Here is a 19,850-nt window from a genome sequence, read left to right as displayed (position 1 = left end):
ATGGAGAAGGAAGCCCTAAAATAAGTGAGTCTCTTAGACATTTTCATGTTTCTTTCTCACATAAATGATTAAGGTATTCTTTGAAGATGTTTAACAAGATTTCAAGTACGGCAAACGTGTGTGTGTAAGGAGATGCTGACTAAAATGGCTCACTGGATTTTATATTCTGTAGAGATTCTGAATGCTCTTGCAAAACTGTCTTTTGTCTTTTGTGTCTTCATGTGTCTATTCCTCATATACATGAAGCATCTAAGTGACCTAGGTTCACTATTTTATTATCACATGGAATATCAGAGTGTTTCAGGTTCGACTTTCATTATTATATCATCTCTGTCTGTAGCCTACAGCACACAAACTGACTGTGTTTATACTGAAATAAAGAAACCAAAAAGGCTAGTTTACACGAAGAAGGGGGAGAAGCAAAATTCAACACCAAAATTCAACACCAACTGCCATCAAAATAAACAAGGAACAAATTCTGAATTTTCACTTGCAGCAAATAAGTGTAATTTTCGGGTGGGAGACGGAAACCTTTTAAATGTAATGGTTTGTGTAACAGCTTTTACAAGGTGTACTTTTCACTGTCAAACAGCATGAAATGCTCACAAGGGTAATCAGTTTTAGATGGCAGGTTTACAAGCTTTCCACAACTTGCACTATTTATTCATGTTAAAATGTTATGCAATTACTTCTTTTACATATTATGATCATGCCTCCTTTTAAAATTTTTAAAATTATTTTGTACAAATGTAACTCCCAAACCAACAATATTGCATTTCTTTATGCACGTGATGCATACTGTTGGTTTTTATTGCCCCATAAGTCATCTACAACTAATTTACATAGTTCTGTAGTAGTTCTGTTATATCGTAGTTCTGTAATATTGAAGGACATTGAAGCCAGGTGAAAGCAAATACCTCCCAATATAACTACTCAAAACTTGTATTTTCTATGAAACCTTTCTTACAAAGGTAATATAAATGATTTTTCTTGTACCAAGACATGCATATATTATATTCAAAACCAGATACAAATATGGGCTGATTACGTCTCATGATTCTGCAGGGTCCTTTTTTACACAAACTAGATTTACAAGGGCTTCTCCTGCCAATGCAGGAGATTCAAGAGACATGGGTTTGATCCCTGGGTTGGGAAGATCATCTGAAGTAGAAAATGGCACACTACTCCAGTATTCTTGCCTGGAAAATTCCATAGGCAGAGGAGCCTGGCAGGCTACAGTCCATGGGGCCGCAAAGAGCTGGACACAACTGAGCCCAGATTTACAAGGGTGGTTTTTTTTCTCAGAGCAAATGAAAGGTTGTTTACAATGAAAATTTTCTTTGTTCACAAGGTTTATTCAACATTGACTGATACATTCTGTTTCATTAAGACAAAAGAATTTTTTTTAATGTAGGCTAATGAATCAATCATTCTTCCTCCCCGAGTCCCTTTCTCTCTCTCTTTTCTCTCATACCTCCTTCCCTTTTACTCATCCTGCTCCACTTTCCCAAATATAAGCATCTAGTTAGGCCCATAGTTAACTAGTAGCCACACAACAGATCCTCCAAATTGCTCTAAGTACATAGGCTGAGTCAGCAGTGTAGCTTAATTATGTCAATTATTTTTTCTTTAAAATTGTTCTCATACATTTTACCAACTAATTTTGACATTTTGAGGTTTGGTAGAGTCACACCATTTCAATCACTATAGACATCAAAAATAATAGCTAAACTATTTTTCAATACTTACAGATAAGTCACATGACCAAAGTATCTGGTGTCTCAAAACAAAGCTTACTGTGAAATTAGATCACCAGCACTGAATATTCCTTCCTTATACTTAACAGACTACAGTAGAACCACTTTATAATAACACCACTAACAGTCAACACTAGTCATATTGTATTACTTTATGTGGTTATGTTTAGAGCAATGTAGGCTCAGAGCACTCCAAGGTAAGACCCTGTGTCATAGTTTAGGCTGTTATCTACCTGTTTGATCTTTGCAATGAAGCTCTACCATACTACTTGTCAAGGGATAACTTAGCTGTTAACGTGACTTCAAGGTAACTCCACTATATTTTTGTTTTTAAGTACATAAATAATAATTAACAGTAGAAAGGGAAAAGAAACAAAGGCATCCAACAAGATTATCAGGAAAAATTAATAAAGAAATATTATTACTTAATTTTACTTTTTGTCTTCCTGAGAAACTCTGAAACACATAACATTTTTCCTAGAGCAAATATATTGAGTAAAAAGTCATAAAAGAAAGGTGTAAAGGATGAAGCTGACATTTCTGAAGTTCACCAGTTGTTGCTCCGAACCCATTAAGTCAGTGAAACCTAAGTCCCCACGGCAGGTTCCAGAGATGCAACAATGACTGCAAGAAAAGCTATCACCTGGTTCCAAAATATAGGAGGCAGGTTTTTACTCATGCTAACCCCCCATATCAAAGTTATTTTATAAAGAGGGAAATTTATGACTATCTTTGAACTTCCAGAAAAAAATTACAAATTTCTTATTTTTAAAATCATCATTGCTGGCAAGTCTAGTATTAAATTCATTTTTCTTCCAAATTGGGTATTAATAAAGCTACCATCAAGCTGAAAAACTATGTATTGTTTTAGTATGAATTTAATAAAAATCAAAAAAGATAACAGAGTAATCAAAAAGTAAGATTCCAATGTGTATTATATTGAAGAATCTAAAAATGGCACATCTTAAGTTGGTTCTTAAAGCACAGGCTTTATACACATGAAAATTTATCTCAGTTTAACAAGAAAAACCAAAATATCCAAAAGCCCTTCCCTTGGAAAATACACAGACTATACAAATTTCTACAAACTGACACTTTATAGTAACATCTAATTTTTTTTCAATTACAACCTTTTCTCCTAAAGAAAATTTATCCAACAAAAAATATAGTCTTAAAGCATTATGAAAATATTTGTTAAAGCGTAACATAACACAAAGCAATTAAACATTTAAAGTGTATTCAATATACCCAAAAATTATTTTGTTAAATATCATGAATAAGGCTCAACAATAATTAACAACTCATAATTTAAGTGATGATGCTGAAGTTGAAACTCCAATATTTTGGCCACCTGATGCAAAGAACTGACTCACTAGAAAAGACCTTGATGCTGGGAAAGATTGAAGGTAGGAGAAGAAGGGGACAATAGAGGATGAGATGGTTGGATGGCATCACTGACTCGATGCACATGAGTTCGCGTAAGCTCCGAGAGTTGGTGATGGACAGGGAAGCCTGGCATGCTGTAGTCCATGGGGTCGCAAAGAGTCGGACATGACGGAGCGACTGAACTGAACTGAATTTAAGTGATTTATGTTCCTTCCCAAGAATGTATAATTAAATTATTTTTACACAGGTATTAAATTGGGATACTTTATTATAGTTTACAATTTGTTCAATTTGCTCAGGAGTGAATTCTTCTCCTTTTATTTTATTTTTAAAAGAACCACCTTCAGTATTTCGATTAAGCTTTTTCTTCATGTGTAGCTTTCACTTGAGGGAGAAAAAAAGGCACATCAATAGAAAAAGGTACCTATTGATAACTTATTATCTACTGCACATCCTGGACACTACTTTTTGAAGAATCCATGCCTTCTTTCTTTCTTCTTGCTTTGAAGGCAAGAAATCAGTGCTTCCTGAATGTAGAATTTAACCTAAGAGTTCACTACTATAACACCTTTACAGTCACAATAGTTGGAGCAAACATAAGTCAAATTCTGTAATATAGCAGTTCTCCTGGAAACTGTGAGTCTGTAAGCGAAAAACCTTTTAAGCTTTTTTGTATGGCATCTCAGCATGGAAAGATGAATACTGAGCAATAACTCAGGAAACAAAAAAAAAGTCATGCCCTCCACCTAAATAACACTTAAGAAAGTTAAGGCTGCTGTTTGGTACCCAAAAGATTCTACCAATAAATCAGAAATTTTTTCCATCCTCAGTGGATCAGTTATATTCAATTCTTTTAAAGCTGCTGTTTATTATTGAGTGCCTACCACTAAATTTAATACTTTAATTCTCATGACAACTTTGAAAAAAATGTATGTTGTTCTCTTCTTTATAAAAATGAACACTGAGGTCCACAAATATTTTTTCAAAGTTTTACTTCTAGTAAAAGACAACACCAAGACCCACATGGAACTCGATCTGACTATAAAATCTATGTTCTTGTCATACTCCCCCCTGCTTGAAATTTTTTGCTTCTTTTTCATAGTTTCATGTTACCAGAAACAAAATTTGCATTTCACACTTGAAATTTTCACTGAGAAGGGCACTCTTAAGAATAAACTCATGGTCCTGCAATGTCTGCAAAAAGTTGAAAAACATCATGGTCCTTAAGTGCTATTACATACATCAGTTTGAAAGACTCCAAGAAATATTTCGAGTTTAAGCAAAAAAGCACATCACATTACATATCATTTTAATAGATACAATCAGTTCAGTTCAGCCGCTCAGTCGTGTCCGACTCTTTGCGACCCCATGAATCTCAGCACGCCAGGCCTCCCTGTCCATCACCAACTCCCGGAGTCTATCCAAACCCATGTCCATCGAGTCGGTGATGCCATCCAACCATCTCATCCTCTGTTGTCCCCTTCTCCACCCGCCCCTAATCCTACCCAGCATTAGGGTCTTTTCCAATGAGTCAACCCTTCGCATGAGATGGCCAAAGTATTGGAGTTTCAGCTTCAACATCAGACCTTCCAATGAACACCCAGGATTGATCTATTTTAGGATGGATTGATTGGATCTCCTTACAGTCCAAGGGACTCTCAAGAGTCTTCTCCAACACCACAGTTCAAAAGCATCAATTCTTCGGTGCTCAGCTTTCTTCACCGTCCAACTCTCACATCCATACATGACCACTGGAAAAACCATAGCTTTGACTAGATGGACTTTTGTTGGCAAAGTAATGTCTCTGCTTTTAAATATGCTACCTAGGTTGGCCATAACCTTCCTTCCAAGGAGTAAGCGTCTTTTAATTTCATGGCTGCAGTCACCATCAGCAGTGATTCTGGAGCCCCAAAAAATAAAGTCTGACACTGTTTCCACTGTTTCCCCATCTATTTCCCATGATGTGATGGGACCAGATGCCATGATCTTAGTTTTCTGAATGTTGAGCTTTAAGCCAACTTTTTCACTCTTCTCTTTCACTTTCATCAAGAGGCTCTTTAGTTCTTCTTCTCTTTCTGCCATAAGGGTGGTGTCATCCGCATATCTGAGGTTATTGATATTTCTCCCAGCAATCTTGATTCCAGCTTGTGTTTCTTCCAGCCCAGCATTTCTCATGATGTACTCTGCATATAAGTTAAATAAGCAGGGTGACAATATACAGCCTTGACGGACTCCTTTTCCTATTTGGAACCAGTCTGTTGTTCCATGTCCAGTTCGAACTGTTGCTTCCTGACCTGCATGCAGGTTTCTCAAGAGACAGGTCATATGGTCTGGTATTCCCATCTCTTTCAGAATTTTCCACAGTTTATTGTGATCCACACAGTCAAAGGCTTTGGCATAGTCAATAAAGCAGAGATAGATGTTTTTCTGGAACTCTCTTGCTTTTTCGATGATCCAGCAGATATTGGCAATTTGATCTCTGGTTCCTCTGCCTTTTCTAAAACTAGCTTGAACATCTGGAAGTTCACGGTTCACGTATTGCTGAAGCCTGGCTTGGAGAATTTTGAGCATTACTTTACTAGTGTGTGAGATGAGTGCAATTGTGCGGTAGTTTGAGCATTCTTTGGCATTGCCTTTCTTTGGGATTGGAACGAAAACTGACCTTTTCCAGTCCTGTGGCCACTGCTGAGTTTTCCAGATTTGCTGGCATATCGAGTGCAGCACTTTCACAGCATCACCTTTGAGGATTTGAAACAGCTCAACTGGAATTCCATCACCTCCACTAGCTTTGTTCGTAGTGATGCTTTCTAAGGCCCACTTGACTTCACATTCCAGGATGTCTGGCTCTAGGTGAGTGATCACACCATCGTGATTATCTGGGTCATGAAGATCTTTTTTGTACAGTTCTTCTGTGTATTCTTGCCATCTCTTCTTAGTATCTTCTGCTTCTGTTAGGTCCATACCATTTCTGTCCTTTATCGAGCCTACCTTTGCATGAAATGTTCCTTTGGTATCTCTAATTTTCTTGAAGAGATCTCTCGTCTTTCCCAATCTGTTGTTTTCCTCTATTTCTTTGCACTGATCGCTGAGGAAGGCTTTCTTATCTCTCCTTGCTATTCTTTGGAACTCTGCATTCAGATGGGAATATCTTTCCTTTTCTCCTTTGCTTTTCGCTTCTCTTCTCTTCCAAGCTATCTGTAAGGCCTCCTCAAACAGCCATTTTGCTTTTTTGGATTTCCTTTCCATGGGGATGGTCTTGACCCTGTCTCCTGTACAATGTCACAAACCTCCATCCATAGTTCATCAGGCACTCTGTCTATCAGATCTAGTCCCTTAAATCTATTTGTCACTTCCAATGTATACTCATAAGGGATTTGATCTAGGTCATACCTGAATGGACTAGTGGTTTTCCCTACTTTCTTCAATATAAGTCTGAATTTGGCAATAAGCAGTTCATGATCAGAGCCACAGTCTGCTCCTGGTCTTGTTTTTGCGGAGTGTGTAGAGCTTCTCCATCTTTGGCTGCAAAGAATATAATCAATCTGATTTCATTGTTGACCATCTGGTGATGTCCATGTGTAGAGTCTTCTCTTGTGTCAATGAAACTAAGCCATGCCGTGCGGGGCCACCCAAGACGGATGGGTCATGGTGGAGAGGTCTGACAGAATGTGGTCCACTGGAGAAAGGCATGGCAAACCACTTCAGTATTCTTGCCTTGAGAACCCCATGAACAGTATAAAAAGCCAAAAAGATAGGACACTGAAAGATGAACTCCCCAGGTCAGTAGGTGCCCAATATGCTAATGGAGATCAGTGGAGAAATAACTCCAGAAAGAATGATGGGATGGAGCCAAAGCAAAAACAATACCCAACTGTGGATGTGAATGGTGATAGACGCAAAGTCCAATGCTGTAAAGAGCAATATTGCATAGGAACCTGGAATGTTAGGTCCATGAATCAAGGCAAATTGGAAGTGGTCAAACAGGAGATGGCAAGAGTGAATGTCGACATTCTAGGAATCAGCAAACTAAGATGGACTGGAATGGGTGAATTTAACTCAGATGACCATTATATCTACTACTGTGGGCAAGAATCCCTTAGAAGAAATGGAGTAGCCATCATGGTCAACAAAAGAGTCCAAAATGCAGTACTTGGGTGCAATCTCAAAAACGATAGATACAATAATAAACTAATAAATTAAGCTCACAGCCTATGTGCATCGAAGTTCAAAATTCACTTGTAGAATGCAAGTCACTGCATTTAGATACTGAAGAAAACAGAAGGATTAGGGAAGCATTAACTTTCCTGGCTGCCTCCTCTTTTATTCTCTAACAAAGACTATTCCCTGAAGATACATGCTTGTCCTTCTGTGTTCCACTATGTATACACTGTCTGTTGACTAATACTGCAGCCTTAATGTTCACTTGTATATTATGACAACTTTCAAATCTACTGTTCTTCTTCTCATTGACCTAGATTCTAATAGGAACTGTCTCTTTGCAAATGCCATAAAATCAGACGAAGATGATATTCTCTCTCATACCACATGAGTGTTGATCCCTCAGTCTCTCTCTGTCCATTGCTAGAATTTAAAAGCCAGTATCTCTGACTGCCCCAACCTCTGGCCTTCCTGGAGTTTATTCACAACTTAGATCTCCCCTGAACTCTGAACCTATGTGATTACCATACCCATTCATGGTAACCCCACCCACATTAACTTATCTTCCCTACACACAAACAAATGTTTCCACATCAAAAGGACAGAATAAAGTTTGTAAAGATAATTGTGAGAGAAAACTAAAAGCATTTACTTCAGCATCAGGGAATAAGTTACATGATCTTTATATGGCAAGTATATCTGAAGCCCTACAATGTATCAAGCAATTTAATTAACTAGGTATTTTATAAATATGTTATTCCATTTAATTTTGACAATCAAGATAGAAAAAAATGTTACATAAGCAAAGAGGACAACTCCTTGAAGTGATTATGATCTATATTTTAGGGCATACAATTGTAGTGTTTAAATAAGTCATCCAGGGTCATATTTCTAGCAAGCAATAGTGCTAGAATTCAAAGCTGACTTCAAGATCACTATCCCTTACATTATGCTATGTTGGGCCTATTTTGCCATTTATTACAGTCACTTTAAACTGAGCCTCAGTTTGTTCATCCACAAAAAGAAAGGATGTTATCAATGTTCCTCTGGGAGGAACAACAAGCCCAAGGAGGGTATCTGAAGCAAGGAGCTTTTCGAAGTGCCCACATACACACCAAACATGATTCTAGTATGGTCGTCCAATCCACTGCCCCAACTGCTGCTGAGAACCACTGGCTTTTCTTGTACTCGACAGGAGGTGGTATGATATTACATGATGGTATAGCATGGCAAGTTAAAGAAACAAACTGCAAACCATACAGTAATAACTTAAAATATAAAACCGAGGTATAACAATAAGCCAATAAAGACGACGGAATCACAAAATTAGTCAAGTAATACAAGATAAAGCAAGAATAGAGGAAAAAGGAACCAAAGGTTAGGAAAGACAAATAGAAAACAAATAGTAACATAGTAGATTCAAACCTAACCTATCAATAATCACGTAAGATGTACTTTAAACACACCAATGGAGAAGTAGAGATTGTCAAATCATTTAATAAGCAAAGACCAAGTTAAATGTTCTTTATAGGAAATTCATTTTAAATATAATGTCACAAATAGATTAAAAGTAAGGAATGAAAAAGATACACAATGCTATATCAGTACTAGAAAAAGTAGATTTCAAAGCAGGAAATATTGCTAGGAATAAACAGGAACACTTCTGATTGATAAATGAATCTCCTCATCAAGAGAACTTACAATTCTAAATGTTTATGCACCTACTATCAGAACATCAAAACACATAAATCAAAACCTGACCACACTGAAAAATGAGAAAGAGTAAAATGCATTATTATAGATGGAGATTTTAACACTCATCTTTCAACAGTCGATATAACAAGTAGACAGAAAATCAGTAAGGATATAGAAAACAACACCATTAGGCAACTTGACCTAACTGACATACAATATTCCACTCAATATCAGAATCCACATCCATCTCAAGTATATAAGAACACCTAAGAGAGACCATACTCTGATCACAAAACAAATCTCAACACATTTCAAAGGATTCAAATCTTAGAAGTTGTCTGATCAGAATAGAATTAGAATCAATAGCAAAAATATCAGGAAAAATACCAAATACTTGGAAACTAAATAATAGATTTCTGAATAATCCATGGGAAAATGGCTGAGTTGCTTTGCTGCACATCTGAAACTATCACAACATTGTTAATCAGCTATGCGCCAGTATAAAATAAAAAGTTAAAACAACAAGAACAAAACATACACACAACAAACAAAAATATAACTCATGTCCAAAGAAATAAAAATCAAATTAGAAGTATTTTGAACTGAATGAAAATTGACATACAATTATGAGACGCCTTCTGTGTTCAAGCGTGGTTGCTCAGTCATGTCCAATTCTTTGCAACCCAGTGTCCTGTAGTCCTCCCGTCTCCTCTGTCCATGGGATTCTACAGGCAAGCATATTGGAGTGGGTTGCCCTATCCTCCTCCAGGGGATCTTCTTGACCCAGGGATCAAACCCATGGTTCCCGTGTCTCCTGCATGGGCAGGTGGATTCTTCACCACTATGCCACATGGGGGGCTTCCCTGGTGGTTCAGATGGTAAAGAATCTGCCTGCAATGAGGGAGACCTGGGTTCGATCCCTGGGTTGGGAAAATCCCCTGGAGGAGGGCATGGCAACCCACTCCAGTATTCTTGCCTGGAGAATCCCCATGGGCAGAAAAGCCTGGCGGGCTACAGTCCCTGGGACATGACTGAATGTCTAAGCACAGCACAGTGCCACCTGGGAAGCCCCTGAGATGCCTTATTCCCTCAATAAATGAGTGAAGGAAGAGATAGTTAAATGAATAAATCAACAGATTTTTCAAGTAAGCAAAATCAGGAATTAATAATAAAAGAAAGAGGATCACAAATTCATAAAATATTGAAACCGGAAGGATTCTAGAAATCTTTCTAAAATTTAAAAACTCACAAAATTTATAGAGTAAACAGTTCCAGGAAGACCATATGATTTGCTTAATAGGGCTTATAATAGTAAACATTTTAAAATGTGCAGTCTCTGCTAGTAGCTATATTATACAATTGTCTGAACACTTTAAATGCCTATTTTCATCTAATAAAAGCAGATAAAGGTTTTATAAAACAGATGTGCACATTTCTTTGCCTATGTCTATCTAATAAAAGCAGATAAAGGTTTTATAAAACAGATGTGCACATTTCTTTGCCTATGTCTGAGTAACGTATTTTGTGCTTTATTTGTATGTTTTCCATATGTGCACATATAGTATAATAATTAAGAATACTGAATTCTTGGTCCACATTGTCTGAATTCATACTCTGGTTTTATCACAACTATTAATAATAACCATGATATTAGGTCAGTTATCAGTTATCTAACCACCAATGTCTCAGTTTTTTCAATTGTAAAGCAGGAAGTTTCTACCCCCTAAAGCGATAATAAGGATTCAGTAAGTTTACAACAGTGCTTGATGCATAGTAAGAACTCAATAAATGACAACTATTATTACATATCATTCATTTATAATTACTTGAGGCTTATTAGTCAAGACAATGATTTTAATTATTTTTAATTAGGTGACATCAATTAAAACAGGGTATCAGCACAGGAAAATGGGTTGCTTCCAATTCTTAAGTGTTAAAAAAATAGCTCAGAAGTTCTTTGAAAGCCAATGTCAAAACAAAGCTGGGGCAATTTCTTTTCAAAGCAGGAGACAATGATCCAATGAAAAATGATTATACAGAGTGTTTTTGGATCAACCAACAAATTTAATACTGTCACATATGATAGGATATTAAAGTTACACATCAGGGCTACACTGCTGCCTTCATCTATTCCTAAGTGCTTCATTCAACTAGACTTTATGGATTTAAATATTATAATTTAAAAATGACAAAACATTCATTTCTAAATTTGTTTTTAAATGGATAAGAGGCAGCATTCAACAGTATATCATTTGAGCAAATTCCACTTGGTGAAAACAAAATAAACGTGGAACATATTTCACATTTTTTATTTTATGCAACTTCAATGCTTTCAACACTGCATATATTACTAAAAGTACAAAAATAGATGCTGTACTATCAAATTGTAAAGAATACCAAATTGATATAATTATACTTTATAATTTCTTCCAAATTTCAAAAGGACAAGTTTTTTTTTAATTGATTTCATGCGTTTCTTATGTGCTCTAAAGAATGGGGTAAAACAGATATATTTTTACTAAGTAGCTCCAAATTTTCATGTTTTAATAAACACTACTTTTTATAATGGGAGCTTCAGCTTTCTGACAATGACACCAAAGCCTCTTCAGCGGGACTGAATGAGCATGTGCCTGAATCAATATGGTAATAAGATACCAAAACGAGTCTGACTTATTCTATTTTACTGTTTCTGAATTAGGTGAGAAGATTTTCTATACTTTTAATAACATAACTAAAATTTCATCCCTAACCTTAGCATTTGCAAACCACCTTTCTCCTCTCCTCATACTACACACTTCTTCACACTCAAAATTATAAGGAAGCTGGTCACAATGGCACAGAAGAGCAGTGAGTCAGCCTAGATGGGCGAGGCAGAAAGCACGTGGATGTCTACAGCTCTGCTTGTCCTCTGAGAGGCCGCTCAGCTTCCATCCACCTTTCAGCCAGCCAGATGTAGATTAAAGCTCTCAGCATGTGGGCTGTCTTTCTCAAGCTTTTTGTAACTCTACCAACTAGTAGCTTTCACCACTGGGAGAAGGACTGAGGCCAGGAAAACACTCATGCACAAATAGAGTATTAATGGGACATTCTATGGTTCACTGAGCATAATGTCTACCAAGAAGATAACAGAAACCTGAAAACAGAAGCCCAGAGCAAAGAAAGAAATCTAAGATAGCTCTGAAGATAGTCATCAATTATCATCATCTTCAAATACTTACCTAAGCTTTACCACTTACAAAATATCTTCATATGCATTATTTTATTTGATTCTCACAACAGTCGTGTAAGAATATAGTGCAGGTATTTTTATTAATCACTATATTTTGCAGGTGAAAAAACTGAAGAATCCCAACTGAGACTTTCCTAAGGTCACTTTAACTAGTAAGTGAGCAGGAACTCCACTTCTATTTCTCCAAAACTAATGGCAAATTTCAGTCTTTCAGATACACTGCTGTAGCCCATATAGAAAAAGGAAGAGGGGTAAATTGAAAGAAGTAGATTCCATACTGCACAAAATCAGCAATTATTCTTATAAACCACTGTATTTTTCCCTACCTACCTTTAATGATCAGTCTCACTCCTTTTATTCCTTACCTCCCTTCATTCCTAGTTCTTTCATTCCGGTGACCCAATGGCCAGAAACTATTTTGTCCATTTATATCCCTTAGATACTGATCTGCACAATCAAAAATAACCCTACGTCAAAGCTGAAACCAGCAACTATGGACCCTTCTCTTCTGTTAAGATCTCTGGCTATATGAGAAACTGACCTAAGGAGTAATGAAATTTGTGGAAATTTCAGAGGTAAAATTTTTTCACATATATACCAAAAAACCAGGCAGGCTATAAATAATCAATATAGTATCTCCCAGACAAATACTATATCTCTTGTTCCCTGCAGGCTGGACTCATTCAATGACTGACCTAGACAAACCACTGAGAATGATAAAACAAGTCACAACAAGCGACAAAATAGGATACTAACCTCCCAAGTGGGGCTTCCCTGGTGGTTCAGTGCTAAAGAATCCACCTGCAAATGTAGGACAGGCAGGTTCGATCCCTGGTTCGGGAAGATCCCTGGAGAAGAAGTGGCAACCCACTCCAGTATTCTTGCCTGGGAAATCCCATGGATGGAGGAGCCTGGTGGGCTATAGTCCATGGGGTCACGAAAGAGTCTGACACAATTTACCAACTAAACAACAACAAACCTCTAAAGAACTACCTAGATTACCATATTAAGTGTTTACAATCTTTCTGAACTCAAAGCTAACAAGGTCTTGAGGAGTATGTCAAAACGAAGTAAGTGGAAGATGCTGGCAAAAACAATGGAAAGGAACCTCTACTAATTAAATGCAATTGCTAAAGAGCTGAATATCTGCCTTTCATCTAAAACGTAAAATGAATTTTAATATAGAAAAAAAGGAACATTTAAATCTACATACATTTAACTCTACAGAGATAACCACTGTTAATATTCTTCTAGTCTATTTTATGAAAATATATGACAGGAGGAGTGTGCATTTTTAAAACAAATACTATCTGGTACTTATCACTGTATAAGATAGCAGTTGATTAAAACCCTTAGCATTCCAAGTCCTTTCCCTATATGAAATCTGATCATCCCACTAACCCAATGACAGGAATAAGAGATAGCATCCTTATTTCACAGGTGAGGAAATCAAGGAATGTATTTGTTTACAGTAGTTGTAGATAAGCTATATGACATAAATGAAATATAGAAAGCAATCCTGATAGAAGGATGCTGTCTTCTTTACACATTTCCTCCCAAACAGTTTCTCTTTCTCTGCCTCTCTGTTCTTCTCTCCCCAACACAATGTACATGAAAGATTATCATAATGTTAACTTCAGCAGGGAAATGGAGTCTACCAAAAGGGTCTATAGTCCTGTTGAGGGAAACTATGCACTCCAAAACAAAAAAACACTGTGGTTTGTTGTAAGTGAACTTTCAGGAAAGAAAAAAAAAAATGGGAGGGGAGAAGGCATTTGGAAAAAGAGCTGATTTGTTCTTTAGAATAGAAAAGGTACCTAAGAAAGGACAGGAGTGGTTACAGAAAGGACCAGTGAAACAGGAATGTGGAAAACAAAAGTCAATCTGTGGCAATTACTCCAGGTGAACAATCTTTAGTTAAACCATCCTGATGTATATACCTCTCACGTGAGAGGACAGCTGGTCTTGTTTTAGCCCAATAAACTTTCCCCTACATTACCAAATTGATCCCGAAGCAAATTTTAGTCTTCTTTGTTTTTTGTTGTTGGTGGTGATGGTGCGTGTGTGTTTGTTTTCAAAAGAGAAATGATCTCAAGTCAAAGGCAAAAACACTGTGATTCTTCTGCCCTGGCATGGAGTGGATCTGCCCCAGCTTACAGGATTTAGAGTTTACAATATAAATTAATTTTGAATTGTTAGACAGCAAAGGAGAAACCCACTACTGCCTTAGAAGCACCTTCTCTCTACCGTTTGATACTACAGGGAAGAAAAGATCTTCTAATTGATTTACAGGTCAAATTCAACAATTTGAATCACTCATTATACTAGTTAAGGAGATTCCATAAAAAGTCAGATTTATTTAGTTTTACCCAATTTTGCTACTTGCTTAGGAGGCAAATAACAGGTATTATGGAGTGAAAACATGGTTTTTAAGAAATAAGAAGACATTGACCGAGCACCTGCTATGGATAAAGGTCTGCTACATACAAGGCACATTGAGAGGCAAGGAGTTTTATAAACATGAATAGCTTCAAAAGGCGAAATGTATTTCAGAAACATGATTTCTGTATGATTTTAGTATAATGCCTGACCAGACTGTCACAATGGAGTTATATTTTAAAAAGTACAAAAAAAGAAGCTCTACAAAAATAGTATTTTCAGAAAGCTAAAGATTTGCAAGAAAACGGACAATCTTGAGAGGATAAAAGATGAAAATAAGCTATTTCCTAACTTTAAGACTATAATATAGACTAGTCAAAGAAAATGGAAACTTGGGATACCTGCAGACTACTTTTGTAATATCAATCTAGTACTATCCACACATATGCTAAGAATTCTACTCAGCTTTAAAACAATGAGTGGATGTATATGAACTGGAGTTATTATTACATTGGCGTTGGGAATGTAAAATGGTACAGTCACTTCACAAAGTACTTTGGAAGCTTCTTCTAAAGTTAAACATGCACTAAACATATGAGCCAACAATTCTACTCACAAACAAGCATTTATTCAAGAAAAAAGAAAACATTTGTCTAAACAAAGACTTGCACACAAAATTTCATACTAGTTTTGTTCACTAGAACTTGTGTTGTGGTATGGTCATTACATGGAATATTAATCAGCAGTAAAAAGAAAAGAACTATTAATATCATGACAATCTGGATGAATCACAACATTATGCTGAGCAAAACAAGCCAGACACAAAAGAGTGTACATTGTACAATTCCATTTCCTCTGCTGGAATTCTAGAAAGCAGATCAGTGTTTGTCTGAGGCTGGGTGTCAGATGTGGGTGCGACATTGAGTAAGGGCACAGAAGTTTTGGGGGGGTATAGAAATGTTCTGTAACTTAATTGTGGAGATCATGGTTACATGGATATAAAATTTTAAAAATTCAACTGAACACTTTAAAGTAGTACATTTTAATGTATGTATGTATTGTGCATTTTATAATGTATGTACGTCATCTAAAGCAATTATAAAACATTTTGGAAGTAACATAATTAGAACAAGGAAATAAATATCCCCACTATATGAACTGCACTGTTCAGATAATATCAAGGTTATAGTGTCTACTTATGTGAATATCTTAAAGCAAACTAAAAATTAAAGAAATTTAAGAGGAAGGTAAGTTGAATGGTGAGTGTGTGGACAATGCTATCATGTATGAGAAATAACTGAACATCTTGTTTAACGACAAGATGAAATAGGGAGACATGTTGCCCAAATATATATGAAGCACTTCTGTCTAGGGGAAAGAGATACCTACCGAGTGGAAGTTGTTATAAACCCACGAATTTTCCCCTCAATATATGGAAGACAATAACTGCTTTAATAAGAGCTAAAATTAAAAATCAAATAATATTTGAATATTCACTATATCCTATATAAAATGGAATGTAAACCTTCTGAGAAAGTAGTTACTGAGTTCTCATTGCTAAACTCTGTCAGGCTCACTGGAAAGGGAATTAGATACGGTGACAGATTAGATGCACTCTAAGAGTCTTTTCTTAGAGTATATTAATAGTTTATTTCCTTTTATACACCTTGAACTAAATTTTATGATTTCAAATTACTAAACTTTATACTTTCTACAGGTACCATGTCTTTCATACGTTGGTGCTCAATAAATTTTTTAAAATTGTGCTCTGCTTTTTAAAATATATGGCTGTTCATCACTAACATACTCAATGCAGAGTTCCTGGTGGGTATAAGCCACCTAATGGTAAAATTCTACAGTATGGGGAAATAAAATACACTTCAGAATGATTCACATGATCCTAAAACTGTTGACACAGGAAAAAAATAACAAGCTGTTTGTCCTATTGATAGAAAACAAATGACCAGGAAAATTGTGCTTTTCCTGCTTTTCAGAGGAAAACAATAAGCCCTCTATGTTAGAAATAAAAGAAAGTTTAGTCTTAAGTATGTCTTAAAGGTGAGGTGACTGTAAAGGATGATGGCATATGTGAATACTGGTAAGAAAATACATTAATCGGCTTCACCACTTTGGAATTTTGAAAACCATTGCAGATTCTTGTCTCTGTTCCTCTGATAAAAAATATCAAAATAAGAAATAGAAGGTTGTCTTTGGTGATCTTCAGGTAAAAATCAATTTCATTTTGTCCACATATCACTTAATTGAGAAAAAATTCTTAAATATTCATAGTGCCTATAGAAAAATTTTAGCAGGACAATATTTTACCCAAAATGGGGGAGGAGAAAGAAATATCAGTTACACAGTTGAATGTCTTATTAATTGAAAAAAAAATGTATCCAGGCTTCCTACTATAGAAATTATTAGCAATTTTCATGGTCTACAATTCCGTGTATAATTTCTCATCCACAATTGGTTTATGTCTAACTAGAGATCAAAATTTAGGCATATTTTGAAAAGTATTTTTCTTAAATTAAAAAAATTTGTATTTTTTAATGGTTTCCCACCAACTGACAAAAACAAAGAAAGAAAGAAAAGGAAACATGGTAGAATAAAAGGTCAAAAGCCATTTGACCACGGGCAGTTCATATTCTATTTCTATATTATCATATATTTTCTCCAATGAGCCTGCATTATGTTTGTAATCTGAAAAGCAAAATCCTATATTTTAAAATGAATCTAGGCATGTAGAATATAATTCCATATTTTAAAATATATAAACCAGTCCTACCTTCCTGTACCATATTCTTCCCCATGTGGGATAAAGTTAACTGCTCCTTCCAAAATGGTAGTGGAATACTTAAAGCCACTTGACAGTTTATCACCACCTTATTGACGACTGGATATTTCAGCAGCTTAACTGTAATGTGCCTAGGTGCTTGGGGTTAGCTGAGCTTCTTGGATGTGTAAATTCACATTTTATTAAATACAGAAAATTTCAACCATTATTTCTGAAATGCTTTTTATACCCCTTCTCATGCTTTTCTTTCGTGACTCCAGTTACCCATATGTGTTAGATGTTGTCCTTAGGTCCGCGAGTCTCTGTTTCATTTTTCTTAACTTTTTTCTTTCTAGATTCTTCATATCAAATAAATTTTATTAATATGCTTCAAGTTCATTGATTTTTCTACTATCACCAATAAACTGCTAGGCTCAACCAATAAAATTTCAATTATTTCCAGTTCTAGAATCTCCATTTAGTTCTTTTTGTATAGTTTTCATTTCTTTGCCAAGATTTCCTATCTGCTCACACATAAAGATCACAGAATTCTTTTTTTTTTTTTGAAGTCCTGATTTGGGTGTGCATACTTAAGTCTTCATCAACTAAATCCAACACTTAGGCCACTGCAAGGTCTCTTTTATTTATTTTTTTTCTTCACTAGGGAATAAAATTTTTCTTGGGTTATATTGTAAATTTCTTTTTTGCATGTCTAATAATTTTCATTGTATACTGAACACTGTGGTAATAAGATGGAAAAGTGACCATATATTTGGTCATGTGACAGTAAATTTGCAGTGTGAAGATGAGACATATAGATAGAAAGAAAACATGCAAGGTGAGGAAAATATTACTCGCAGCTAGGTTCCTAATGGCTTTACTGACGAAGACTTCCAGTTTCTTGTGAGGCCAGGCTGTTCTTTGGGATTTCAAGAGTTATACCAATATCCAATGTATGTCAAAACTGCATGAGTAGAAGATGTTAAATTGAGGAATAAATAAAAATAAGAAATAAATAACTCAACTAAAAAGAAAGTTTCAAAAACCAGACTCCAGTAATCAAGGATACGAATAATATTATTAAACAGATTTTATTTTTAGTGAAAAGATAAATGCTTTCAAAAGATAAGAGCATTTATATAAAGATTAATATATCCTAAAACAAATATTTTTCAGTAATTCCTCCAGGGAAAAATCTGCTGTCACTGGACCCTTAGTTCCAAAATTATTCAAAATACTTCATTCCAGGTGACTGGTTCTAACTTCCTTTTTTTAGCAAACAATTAGCCATTATTGGAATAAACTTATTAAGACAACAAATGTTTAATCCAAAAAAAAAGAACAGAGAGAAATTCTAAGTCAGATGTGAAGTAGAAATCAACTTCTGAAGGGACAAAGAATAGGAAACTATCACACCAAACTGGAATTCTACTACTCAGACACGCGAAAAAGGAGATGTAAAAGGCAATGAGTCCAAGCCAATAAATTCCCTAAGAATCAAGCCAGTCACCTCAAAATATGACTCAATCCTGATCACCCATGCAGCCCACTATTCTTATTTAATTAAAAAAAATAGTTCCTAATTGAGTAATCCGCATTAAGAAGTTTAAATAAAAATGACAAAATCTTAACAGTTTTCTTTATAGTATTATTCAAAGTATCCATTTTTTCCCAAGCAGCAAGTGAAAATGTCAAAAACATTCTTGCTGTAGATATTTAGTTGTTTTCTGCCAAATTAATGAAAAGAAAATATTGCACTTTGAATTGGTTAATTACCATGAATCCTTCTGCAAAGGGCTCCAGCTTGCAGAATTAAGCCAGCTCTAGTTGGCACACTGCCCTAATATTCATGGAGACCAGACTATAGGCTCCACTGTACTCAAGAGATATTCAGTTTTTGGCACCAATTCATCAGCTTACAAATCATCAGTTCTAACCACGATAGACACTCAACTGTCTGAAGCAAACAGGGCAGAAAGCACCTGCATTTAACAGGGATGTACCATATTCTGCTTCTTTGAAATTTTAAGAGCTAGGCTTAGAATACAGAATGAACAAGAATATGCTGATTTACATATCTTCTAGAAACTAGAGCTGCTTCAACAAAAATCCTCTAGTGACAAAGCTATTTCAAGGAAAACCACTAGGAACAAGGCAAATTCAGGAAAGGAGGAATTTGGAGAAGTTCTTTTTCTCAGTTCAAGGCCAGGGTGAATGCCCTTACACAGGCCTCTTGAGAACTTACATACAGAGCTCATACTTTGCCACTTCCTAGGATCCACGATAGATAGGTGCTGATTTGGCAATTTCCAAACCTGATAAAATAATCATACCATCACTCAAACTTAAGCTCATGTCTCCTTTCTCTTTGTCATGCTATTCCCTTCTCTACTGAAATTATAAGACATGAAATGCCTTCTCCATGTTGGATGACACACTGATGTACTTCTTTATAGGAATAGGTTGTTTA

General features: G+C 35.8%; 1 protein-coding gene across 17 annotated transcripts in view; it reads right to left on the bottom strand.

Moving 5' to 3' along the window:
• RFX3 (regulatory factor X3) overlaps positions 1–19,850 on the bottom strand; it is a 309,752-nt gene that overhangs the window by 193,287 nt on the left and 96,615 nt on the right. The gene's annotated exons all lie outside the window — the stretch shown is intronic.

Source organism: Giraffa tippelskirchi, chromosome 1 (genome assembly GCF_054371585.1).
Source record: "Giraffa tippelskirchi isolate mGirTip1 chromosome 1, T2T-mGirTip1v1.2.pri, whole genome shotgun sequence".
Classification (NCBI taxonomy): Eukaryota; Metazoa; Chordata; class Mammalia; order Artiodactyla; family Giraffidae; genus Giraffa; species Giraffa tippelskirchi.
This window is presented reverse-complemented; position numbering and strand designations above follow the sequence as displayed.